This window comes from Crocodylus siamensis, chromosome 5 (assembly GCF_052110815.1).
Source record: "Crocodylus siamensis isolate JL-2025a chromosome 5, ASM5211081v1, whole genome shotgun sequence".
NCBI classification, from domain to species: Eukaryota; Metazoa; Chordata; order Crocodylia; family Crocodylidae; genus Crocodylus; species Crocodylus siamensis.
Window position 1 is genome coordinate 27,250,269 of NC_143399.1, and position 9,756 is coordinate 27,260,024.

The 9,756-nt window shown below is 41.4% G+C and overlaps 1 long non-coding RNA gene across 1 annotated transcript in view; it reads right to left on the minus strand.

The window, feature by feature from the left end:
* The window catches only part of LOC149863621 (uncharacterized), a 729,305-nt gene extending 728,278 nt beyond the window's left edge, over positions 1-1,027 (minus strand). The window contains exon 1 of the long non-coding RNA XR_016442472.1: positions 909-1,027. This is a non-coding gene — a long non-coding RNA (uncharacterized LOC149863621). The remainder of the gene's footprint in view (positions 1-908) is intronic.
* Between the last annotated feature and the right edge of the window lie 8,729 nt (positions 1,028-9,756).

The following is a 9,756-nucleotide window of genomic DNA, read 5'->3' on the forward strand; positions in this document are numbered from 1 at the left end:
AAATGAAATCGTAATGAATGAGGAAACATATTGTACATAAACATCTGAAAGACAAAAATATGATCCATAAAACATACATCATCAATAGCCATAAACCTAACTAATAATTGCACCACATCCATCAAATTCAGAGGCAGGTAAAATAAAAGACTCTAAACCAGAGGACAATATGTTCTTGCTTATATTTTAAAATGGCTACTTGCTATTAAGTTTGTACAATGTGCTTATGTTGCTCTCTCTTGGTGAAAATGTAGTACTGATACAATTTCTGTATGCTAGAAATCTGGACCTTTGTTTTTTAATTTATTCAATATCAAATAACCAGCTATGGCAAATAAAAATTAGTAGACTAATTAAACTGCTAATTCTCAACCTTCTTGTTTTAAGTAACATTTAGCTTTCTAAAATGATATGCTTTGAAAATTGAGCTGACTATTTAAGGAATACACAATACTTTTTGCTTTTAAATGCCCAGTGATATGAAATAGTTAGCTGCTTTTGTCCCTGGATCCTTTGTTAGCCAGAAGCCTGAGGCACTGTAGACTACTTTCTCAAAGTGATCCATATTTCAGCTACCCATGCGTGATTTATAACTATAGAAAAAGTATAAATGTATTTTGTGAGTCGAAGTGAAGAGAGAGAAAGGGGTACTTTTATGGTACTTAAAAAGAAGTGTTACTTTGCTACTTATGAATTTAAGCTAGAAAACAAAGAGAAACATGCAGCAAACATAGTAAATATGAGACTTTTTTTTTTTTAAGTGATAGGACACATAGCATGTCACACAAATTGCTCCAGTTATCATATACTCCAGATTATTTAAGGAATCTTAACACTAACACACATCATATGGAATAGATTTTAAACCTTTCTTCCCACAACCTAATACACTTGGTAAATTTTCTCACCTCTTGTCCACTAAGGCCTCTCATCCAAAACAACTTCCTCCAAAAATCCATCCTTTGCTCTGATGCTCACCAGTGATACCTCTACATCCTTGTTTTTCTGAACTGTTGTCCTGTGTTTTGTCTCCTCTGTGCTAGACTGTTTGCATGTACATCTGTTGTGCTATAAAAATGTTTAACAATAATCCCTGTCCTTTCCACCTGGGCTATGTAGTACTGCAGTAATAATGTTTATAACCAATTCCATGTGGTACACAAATAGGGACAAATAACCTTCAGGCTATTTCTCACTTGGGGCAAATAATCTAAATGAAAGAGATTAATTCTTAAGGTGCAAATAGGTTCATTTGTATTAGAGCAGTGTAAAGATTTTTTTTATCTTCTTTTTTTTTGCATGTTAATTAGTCTAATATGCAAAATACAAGATTTTCAAAAGCAGGAACCTAAAATAAAGTGCCCAAACTTATAGGCATCCACCCAGATAAATACATGACTTGCTTGATACGTGTGCTAAGCATCCACAGATCTCACAAGCTACACTGGCATAATGAGTGCTCAGCACCTCTAAAAACCAGGTCTCTCTTATTTAGTTGCTGCACTATGGTTTGGGGGTCAAAATTAATCACCTGAGTTTGAAAATTTTGGAACAAGTGTTCTGTGGAACACCACTTGGAGGACAACAGAGATTATTTATGAGGCTATGAAAAGGTAGCTACTGGCACAGCATTGCAAGATCCACTGAGATGTATAGCTAGGCCATTGCAGTCCATGAAAATCTTGATTATTTCATCTCTTTCCCTAACCGTTAAAGACCCATTATAGTTTATGACGGGGGGCATTTTTCAGCTCAGCAGTTCAACGTGAGTAGTCCCAAAGAAAGGAAGAGTTAAACCAGTCAAGGTATTTTTGAAAACCTCTTGAACTTCTCTGGCTCTAAAATGTGCAAACGTACTTGTAATGCAAGGGTGTCGTTCTGCACCTTATGTTATACACAGCGCATTGTATCAGCAGGAGGATTACTGTGCGACTGTGTGATTGATTAGCATTCCAGCTAAGATTGCTGCCCCAGGACTCACTGGAAGATGTTATACTCAATGTGACTATCTTGGTGAGTAAAATTTTAAAATGAATTAATTAATTATTACATATAAATAATGAAGAAAGAGAGATTAATTGAGCCATATTTCAGTCAAACGATTCTGCCAAACTCATGAATGGTGGCAGCATACGCTGAGTAATTTATAAACAGTGCCAGACCTCTGGGGCAGGAATATAACTATTTTAATTAATTGCACTATGTATTTCTTTACAATATACAATGAAATGAAATCAAAACAATAGTGTATTTTAGACTAAAGGATATTAAATAAGATGTAATAATGGAAACAGCTGGAGTTGACTGTTTATCATTACAGCACCAGAATAAAATTCTGGTTGATGTAAGAAGATTAAGGTTATAATGTTATTGACAGAGAAGGAGAAAGATGATCATATCAGCAACACAGAAAAAAGGAAATTATTGCACTGCAAAAACCAATCAATGGGACTGTAATCTTCTTTATAAGGTAAAGCAAGTCATTGGAGCATAAGATGTATATGAGAAACACTTGTATTTAAATACAATGTACAATCGTTGTATATATAAAAACACAGGAAGCAAAATATTTTTTTAGACACATCAAATAAAATTCACTGCTGTACAAGCTGTTGCTGAAATCAAATAGCAAATCAGAGAGCAAGTGATTTTACTGAGCACGTAACTCCATCCTGGCCCAAAACAATTCTGACAATGAGCCCTGGGTTACATTTTGAACATTGTCCACCATACCCTTCCTTCACCCTCCCCCCCCCCCCGCCCCCATCGCACACGCCGTCATCCTGCAGCCACATCTTCATGACTTCAGTGGAACCCTACCAGATACAAGGGTTCATCCACAAAGATGCAGCTGCAAGACCAGTCTTGGTGCCACTAGAGGCCACCTCTTTCATGTATACAAAAAGCACCCATTCAAAGCTGTTTTCTGTTCATTCAAACCTAGGGAATTCACACTCTGGAGATTCTCAATGTCAAACCCTGGAGGGGCGCAGCTTAGTGGGGGCCTGGTAGATCATAATCATATGGTTCATCATATAGTCATAATCCTCTATGCAACTGTCCCCCACTATTATTTGTGCTTCCAGCATACATACTGTGGACAGCTGATTAGGGTTATTTAATCCCTTTAGAGCCAGCCTGAACACAGGTACTGCTGTAGGGGGAAAGTACATAAATTTTCGCACATTGTTTGGAAAATAGATCTCTGTTCTTTTCACCTGCCCTCAAATATGTGGGCATATATCACTGCCTCACTTGTGAAATCAACCACAAGGCAGACAAGGATGTTTTAAAGTTGAGTGGCAGTACCTAACAGCCTCATCTTGCAAACCTTTTTGATGTTACTAAATGTAATGCCACTCTCAGCTGAGCAGTCCCACTAAAGCAAGTTCCTCTCTCAGATCTGGTAACAACTGTTTGCAGAATCAGGCCCCAGGACTAAAAATACAAAGCTGTTCTCTGCCACCAGCTTTACTGCTGTATCACGGTCTGTAAGAGGAGCTGCAAATTACTAAACATGGAGTAATATACCTGACTTATCAGGGAGTAGGATTAGATATTAAGATTTTATTAAAGGTCATGCAGACTACTTTAGCCTTTTAATTTCCAGTGCACAGCACTAATGCAATGTTAAATACCAAATCCCAATAACCTAGAGTAGGTAAGAAAATCTTGAAATACACAGCTTAAAATTTTAATTATAAATATAAATAAATATATAGTCTATTACTATTTCCCTAATTATTTTAACTTTGATTTCTAATGACTCCAAGATGACCTGTACTCCATGTTGAAATCATTTCTGCTGTTGATAAACATTACAGTTTGCCAGTTAATTAGACTTTTTGGATTTTTTGAGTTTTTTTCACTCTGAGAAAAAAAAATCACAGCTTTTATAAAAATAATAAGTAGTTCATTTTAATATTATTTTACTTGATGTTTTAATTGTAATTACTAGTTTAAACTATGAAACTCCTTTGGGGACAACTTAAGAAGGATTTTTTCCATAACTGTACTAGTTAATTAGAAAACATGTGGCTTTTGTATACATCTGATAATCTGTCTTTTTTTCTTCCAATTACAAATTTCAAATACCTCTTTAAGATTACCTGAATTGCATGTCTGTATTAATCACATTATCTTCTATGACATATGTAGTTCCCAGTATCTTCTCCCAAAATTCATGACCTTTGAAACTTTTTTGTAGCACTATATTTTCTGCTGTTTTACAAAATGTTCTAGAAATGCAACTGTGCCTGTGATGCCATAAAATTCAGAAAATGTACAGAAAGAGCATTTGTTTTAAAAATACTTCCATACCTCCCAGGCTTTCCCCCCAAAAATCAGCCCTCCAAAATTGGGGTGTGTATACTAAGTGAGGAAGCTGATTTTTCTTTTCTAGAATAGAAACAGGGTGGAATAGAGCAAGCAGACACTGCAGTGTAATGACCACCTAGATGGTTGCTGCTTCTCCCTGGGGCTGCAAACAGCAGAGGCAGTGTACAGCATTAACCCTCTCACATTCACTTTTGAGACAGTAGGTTTTAGCTGAAGAGCCATTGAGCAGGAGAAGAATGAAGAAGCTACTTCATGCAGGATGTAGTGGCTTAATGAAGCTTGTGGTATGAAGCACTATTATGTACAGGAATGTAGACAAAGAATAATTTAGAGAAAAGTAGTAACAGTTTTGCTAGTACCCTTGCAAGGGACTGGGACCAGACTTGTTGCTGTTCTGCCATACCAGGAAGTTCCTGCTGCCACATGCAGACCGTCTCCTGAGATGCCACACTTCCTGGCGCTGTTTCGAGGAGGACTTACCCTATGTCACACAGCTGGCCATGTCTCTGCAAAAATCTTGTTTTCTGCCTTCCAAAAACAAGGAACATGTTTTATTTGGGGGCACATGGTATGCCAGAAAATATGATAAATAAATAGAGGCCTGTCACCATGGATTTTTGTTGAGTTTATCTGAAGTCTGTGGAAACAGGATAATTCATAGGTATGATCCTGCAAACATTTTCTACTTTACATAATACATCACAGTCAAGGCAAAACTATACTTGCCAGGTATGCTTGTACAGTCAGGTCCTGCTTTCGAACAGATGTGTCCCAACTTTCAGAAGCCCATGATCACTTGGGGTGCTCAGCTAGGGTGAGCTTCTTTTCAAAATGGAAAGGCAGGGGGCACCTTGCTATGGTGGCATGGGGATCCTAGGGGGAGGGCAGGAGGGTAGGGAGGCTTAAGCCCACAACAGGCAGCCTGCATCCACCCATGTCCCTGTCTCATGCACAAATCTAGGGGGCATGTTCCCCCCCCATGCTCCCCTCCCTGGGAGTCCATGCAGCAATGGGGACCCAGCCCCCCCTGCGGACAAGCCACCCATGGCTCCACACTGCTCCCTGGCCAGCCTCACAGCCACACACTTCCGCCCTGGCCCTGGGCCCCATCCATCACTCCACTTGGGCAGCGGCCCCAACCTTAGCCCCACTCCCTCCCCCACTGTGGGGGCCTCAATCTGCCTCTCCTGCTCCCCCTTTGCCCACTTCCCACTATACACTTGCCTGTAGGCAGCTGGGGGAACTTCTCTCCACCACTGTCTGGCTGTATTCCTGGCCATGTGCATGTGTGCACACACACATACACATAGTGCCCCTGCGTCCTGCTCCCCCCAGCAACCCCTTGCAGCCTGGAACTGCCAGCCTGCAAAGAGAAACCCATTGTTTCCTGCATTTTTTCTGTGGTGAATAGAAAACCCAGCTCCCTGCAGGATATTGGAAATCCAAGACAAATGCTGTCCCAGAGTCATTCAGCCTGGGACCAGGACTTGATATTCACATTTTGGGACGGGTGGTCAGCCTGTGCACAGCTGCTCTGAAAAATCAGACCCATGGGATTTCAACGTATGAAAAATCTGTAGTTTGACAAAAGTGGCAGCATGAAAGGGGCCTTCCCCCCTTATGTTATGCAGGGAATAGCATAAATCTTGGTATCAGGAAGGAGACACTAGCCAAAAGCAGGAAAGAAGTATTATGGTCTTTGGGCTAGATCCTATACTGATCAAGATAAAAGCCATTTTAATGGTATAGGATCAGGGTCCTGGACAAGATTTGAAAGAATAAGAATATTTACTGAGAATCCACTCGGACGGATTCATGCTGGACATGGTAGGGAGAATCTGAGAAGTCCTGGACAGTGAGATTGATGAGTGATCTACAACACTCTGTGGCTGCAAACAGATGTCACCCTTGTGTTAGGAAAATTTATGGTGGCACAAAATGCAGCTAACATCCTGGCCCCTTGTTACACCCCAGATGCCCCAAAGTGTTTGTATAACAATTGCTAATAACAGTTTGTTACACCTTATTGTAGAGGTTGTCAGTTTGCTTATGGCATGATTGCCCACAGCCTGCCTGTGCTCTCCATCTGCACTGGGCAAACTATTCCAAGGCACATGTTTCATGCTACAGAACAAGGGAACTCCCCAGGTTAGGCCAAGCACCTCAAGCTGTTTTCTAGAAGAATCAAGAACCCTGAAGTCCAGGGAGAAGCAGGGGCTCAATGCTGTGGGACTATAGCCCAGAGCCACATCTGTGTCTGCCAACCATTTGCTGGGACACATCCACACACTGTTTGTAGCCTATGGGGAAGGGAAGAGAACTACAAGAGAACAACAAAAGGGCAGATTTAGGGTAAGGTAGTGGTACAAGCAAGAGATATGATCCTGTATTTGTTAGTGAAACCAAAGTCAATGTGACACAGTTCAAGTTATTTGCTCAGGAGACACTTAGGAGAGTAAGCAAGGGAAATCTACAGTAATCCATGGGAGAGGCAATGGATACACAAGTAAACATGGAGACAGCTGAAAGACAGTATGGAGATGGAAACAGGTAGCCTTGCAAATCCTGTTGATGAGAGGGGGGAAATACCATCTGCATGGAGGAAAGGATAGAGGCTTTTGGGGAGCATATGATAAATGAAAGTCAGGGTTCAAGGAAGTAGGAAAGGTGTGTTGCAGAAAGATGTGCTCACCCCAGAAGATGACCTTAGGCCCAGGCACACTGAGTAGCTGAATGCATAAATAGAATCAAGCAAGGGTTTTAGGAGGGGTGAAGAGGAGGTATAACTTTTATTGGACTGACTATAAAGTCGGGAGAAATGCCAGACAAGCTTTTGTGCACAGTGACCTGAAGAATGGTACTTGGTGTCTGAAAGTTTGTCTAGCATGTCTCTCAACTTTACAGCTGACCCAAGAAGGAAAAAACTCAAAACCTTGCTTCTTACAAACCTGAACCATCATGGCCATGACACTCCCTACTATGGAACAGGATCAGGTAGAAGAGATGCAGAGGGTAGGGCACCACCATCAGCATCACTTTAAGCCAGAGGCCCTGCTGGGACCAACAGAGACCATCCAGATCCATGAAAGCTTTCAGAGGCACAACCCAGGTCTGCATCATTTCAAGGAGTGCAGTATGTCTCCCTGTGCCAGGCCAGTGCAAAGTGTGACAGGGCAGAGATTTTGGACATTTCTGGAGGCCTCCTAAACTGGGGCTGGAACCCACTTGTCTCTGTCAATTTTTACCTGGCCTCTGTGTACGGCAGCAGAGGAGATGGCTATTTTTTCCTTCCCTCCAGCCCTCTCACAGGACTCGGCAGCTCTGGTTGCATAGCTTTCATTCTCCTGATCTCTCTCTAAGCTTGGCTTACACCCAAAGCTAGAGAAGCAACATTAGCATTTTCACTGCTCCCAGACTATTGCACGTGAAATGCATTTTGTTTTAGCTCTTGACCCTTTTAAAGTCATCTTCTCAACTGTTCAGTCTCAGCAATATTATAACCCAGTAGAGCTTGACTAAACTTGATTCAAAACATATGGTTTTTTCCAGTATCCATCATGACAGCTTTCATCACAACCTGCCAGCTTAATACTGAAGCCTTAAACCCATTCGCACCTGCTGCTGAAAGCAGCCTTTTCAGCAGCTTAACTACCTATAGCTTTCACAGGCTCACAAAGCTTTTCAGAAAGTGACACCACACTGTGACAGTTTAACAGGGGTTTGTTTGCTTGTTTGCTTAGTGTGTGGGACAGGAGCCCCAAAGGGTTGAGAGTGTTGAAGGGTTCTTTGTCTGAGGCTGCCTCTAAGCATTGGTTTCCAAACTGAGATCCACTGAGACTTGGCTGGTCAGACCGTGCTCTCTTCTTTTTTCACCTGCTAAATTACATTAAAAACACATTAAATACTTGCCTAATATTAATTTTCCATGAAAGTAACAGCTGTAGTTGTCACAAGGGTGTTACTCAATTATCAGTTGGAAGTCAGGTGGCCTGCATGAGTGTGAATGGGAAGAAGCCTATCTATGGGAAGGAAGGAAAACCTCCAGATTATTTTGTTCCTACACTACAGGCCATAATGTAAAAGTTTTTGGGCAATCATGTTTCTAGACTGGGGCTATGGATTTAGCCTGAACAGCAAAACAACCGCGTCAAAACAGGAATATCCTACATGTTTGATTTTGCTGGAGGCACTAAGAATGTTAGTGACTTTAACACCAGCAATTATCATTTTTCATAGTTCATGATACTCATGGAATTATCCTTGGTGTCTAGCAGCTCAACTGATGCAGTTGGTCACAAGCTTCAAAGTAGCATTTGGGTTATTACTAATTGCCCAGTCTCCAATCCCATTTTTTTCTTTGTTGCAGAGTGAAATCTGCAGTTGGAGTGCACTTCACCAGCCTGAACAGGGGACCACTTCGAATGAGTCAGTCTAGGGAGAATGATAGAATCAAAGAACTGGCAGTAGATTCACAGTACAGGAGGTCTCTTCCTCTGATAGACCCTCTGTTGATGACAAGTTACATCATTCTAAAAGTTGACTAGATCATTACTAGACTCTTCTGTAAATGCACAGAAACATCTACATTGGTTGCCGGGGCAAGCAGTAGAATAACTGTGCAGGAGTCCCTTTGTCCACCTCACCCCCCACCCATGGGAGATGCTACTCTTGGGGGGGGAAGGAGGGGAGGTCAGTGCACCCATCAGCTAGGGGTTGAACAAGGCATTTGCCACAAACTCTCATCCAGAGGACTGATTTAAAACCCTGAATTTGGCAGCAAAAAAAAAGGAGATATGGGGACAGAGTAGAGGGTTAACCCCTTTGCTCCTGACCATGATGACAGCCCCTGCTGCAGCAAACATTTCCAACAGTAGGAGGCGGGGGAGGGAGGTTGAATAGGGGACTTCAGCCACTATTATCCTTGGCTGATGCCTCAAAACCCCCTACCTCCATTCCAGTGCCTGAGGTTCATGCCTTAATTGCCTAACCTAGTTATGATACTGTTGGCTACATTCTGTACCTTAGCCTACAGCAGTATACGTTGTAGGTCTAAGGACATAGGCAGACAAGGTTCTTTGGGTAAATCTGATATCTTTTATTAAACTAACTCAAATAGTTGGAAAAACTCTTTTGTTTGCAAGCTTTCAGGTGCAAATACCTGAAAAGAACTCAGAGGCTGGTACACATGCATATCTATTCTTTACTATTCATTGCATCCAGGAAGAGCACAGACCAACTGCAGATGTTTCCTCAGCCTGACAAAGGGTATTTGTATCCAAAAGCTTGCCAAGAAGAGTTTTTCCAACTATTTGAGTTGGTCTAATAAAAGACAGCAAATTTACCCGAAGAACCTTGTCTACCTTACCTACAGAAATTCTGTAAAAAAAAAAAAAATCAAAAGAGAGGCTCTGAATGTGA